Source organism: Protobothrops mucrosquamatus, unplaced genomic scaffold, assembly GCF_001527695.2.
Source record: "Protobothrops mucrosquamatus isolate PMUCROS unplaced genomic scaffold, P.Mucros_1.0 scaffold4531, whole genome shotgun sequence".
NCBI lineage: Eukaryota > Metazoa > Chordata > Lepidosauria > Squamata > Viperidae > Protobothrops > Protobothrops mucrosquamatus.
Window position 1 is genome coordinate 25,063 of NW_015390436.1, and position 2,964 is coordinate 28,026.

Below are 2,964 nucleotides of genomic sequence, written 5' to 3' on the forward strand. Positions count from 1 at the left end.
CCGGCGGGCAGATGTCAACTAGAGGTATTCCTCCTTCCACGCCTAGCCAGGTCTCAGTAATACCTGCCAGGTCCGCACCCCCCTCTAAAATAAGGTCTTGTATGAGGGGGGCCTTATTAATCACGGACCTGGCATTACATAACATCAGCCGGTGGTCCCGGGCCGGAGGGTCTAAGTCTCCTGGGGACCGAGTGGAGGCTATATTAGCAGGTAAGTCACTATATTAGCAGGTAAATCATCCATCCAGACATAAAGCAACTGGGAGCTTCTCTATTTGTAACAATTTGATATAAAAAATGCTCTCTTCAATATGTTGATAGTCAATTTTGCCTTTCTGTTTCAACTAATGCCAAGAAGGTTGTGGAAGCTCTGAATTGTTGGGTAAGTGCACAGATGTCCTGCATGGGGATTAGCAAATTAAGTGTTTCTCTGGCAAGACAGAAGGTTTACGAATCAGCAGATAAGGTAGTTCAATTCCTGGTCTAAAAGGTGTGGTCTGGGAAAACAGATTCCCAGTCTGGTATTGATGCTTTTAGTAATGTTTCTGTAGCTCCAAGTAGTTGCAAAAATTGACTTTTATTCAGATTAAAGTGGTGTCTTGATCTCTGTCTGTCTGTCTGTCTGTCTGTCTGTCTGTCTGTCTGTCTGTCTGTCTGTCTGTCTGTCTGTCTGTCTGTCTGTCTGTCTGTCTGTCTGTCTGTCTATCTGTCTATCTATCTATCTATCTATCTATCTATCTATCTATCTATCTATCATCTGGCTTCATTCTATAAACTTTATCCCCGTATTGTAAACTTATTATTATAGGTGTAAGTTAAATATAAAAAAAATTCTTAAAGACAAGATCTCAGCAGACTCTCATTTGCAGCAGTTCCTGCATACCATTCAATCAGGGCGAGGTTCTAAATTAAATACTGTGTTTTATTCAAAAATATAATAAGGAATACAGATTATTTTTTCCCAGGTACTGGAGGACCTGAGTGTGTGGAGGTATATCCTTATTGTAAGCTTTCTTAAACTGCTGCTCACTCTGTAAAGGAAGCTATATAGCATGTTGGGAGTGATGAGGAAAGAGCAGGAAATATAAGTGAATGCCAGAGTTCTGGAGAAAAAAAAATCATTGGAAATTGCAAAGGGGAATCTGTTGGATCAACACAATCAACACAAGTAGAAAGAGCAAGAACAAAGGGATCTTCACTTTAAAAGTGATCTAGGAGATCTGGGAATATGTGAATTGAGAGATGCAACTTCTAGATTCCTGCATTCTTCTCCTCTGAGCTAAACTTTTGTTAGCAGCAACATGGGATAAAATTACAACACAGAATGTCAATAATGGAAGACATTCAAAACCAGAAAGAAAAAAACAGAGATCCCTGAAGATGGTGAATTGGAAAGAAATTAAAATAACAAGGCTTATTATTTTCACTCTTATGGTTTTACATTGATGGCAAAGCACTTTCCATGTACTTATCCCTCCTACATTTCAACAATATAAAAAGATTGTTTTTACAAAGGGTAAACACGGTGTTTTGTTCCATGTTTTTTCATGGTCTATTCTCCCAACCCATATTTTCACAAAACTAATAACTGTGCCTATTCATGGACCAACTAATTATGAAATTAATACATGTTAGACATAGTTCTTCTAGTAGTAGTTTTGACTTTCTTCCATCCTTTAATTTCTTAGTCCAAAGTAAGTATTGCTGCATATCCTAGTTTTAATAAATTCATTCATTAATATAAAGTTGCAGTCATGACTATTATTAGCATAACATTCATATCAAACAACTAGCAGGTGGGGTTTCAGATTCTAGGACCAGAAAACTCAAATCCTCCACAATCCTTTTATCTCCACCTTCTATAAATCCTCCATCAGTTTTGCTGGGTAAAGCTAACAGAACTTGTCAACTTGTAGAAGAAGACATGTGGTTCAATAACCTAAAAGGGCATCCACAGTAGAGAGTTGAACAGCTATCTGACTCATTTTACTTTCATTGCAACATATGGAATCAAGGGACCGAATTTAGATCAGACAATCATGGCTGCCATCTTGACTTTTCTTCCACACACTGATGCCCCTAATTTGGTATCTTCCTTTCCCAATCTGTACATGTAATGTATCACAGCTCCTCAAGATCATCATTCCTTTGCTTCAAACTGTATGATTATCTTCAGCCACCACGTAATCAGCTATACATATAAAGGCCCTTAGCTAGAAGTAAGAGCTTCTTTCAGTTGGGCCTCCTTCCATGTGTGCAGGAATGCAATTATAACCTCTCATTTCTATGTTAAATTTACCTTTTAAAAGGTTAGCATACAAACTGTAGGCTGGGTACTATCCAGACTAATTTTATTAGAAAAGAAGTTACTAACATCACCATGTTAAAAATTGGCCAAGATCATTCAATTATATATTAAATATTAATGCCACTTTACAATGCCTTGGTAAGGCCACATTTGGAATACTGCATTCAGTTTTGGTCACCACGATGTAAAAAAGATGTTGAGACTCTAGAAAGAGTACAGAGAAGAGTAACAAAGATGATTAGGGGACTGAAGGTGTTGTGTTCTTTTGTATTCCCCCCCCTTAATCCCCTATGCGCATCCTGATCACCCATTAAGGGTGATTGCCCTTCTCCATCTGCATACAGTTTCATGCCCATTGCTGGTTGGCTAACTAGCAACGGGGTCTTACCAGCCAATGGAATTGTGTGATTACAAGCCAGGGGAATCCCATAAAAGAGGGCTCCCCTGGCCCAGAAGCCAGTCCGGATTTACTTGATGCCTTGCCAATAAACCGAGAGCTGACTGTCACTCGACTCGTGTCTTACTGCCTGCGCGATCTAACACTGGCGACGAAGGTGGGATCCCAGTAAGACTGCACGACAAGGGCAACCTCGTGGCAAGCAACCTACTTCGAAGCAAGAGCTCCTCCACACAGCCTTCCGAAGCAAGGAACTATCC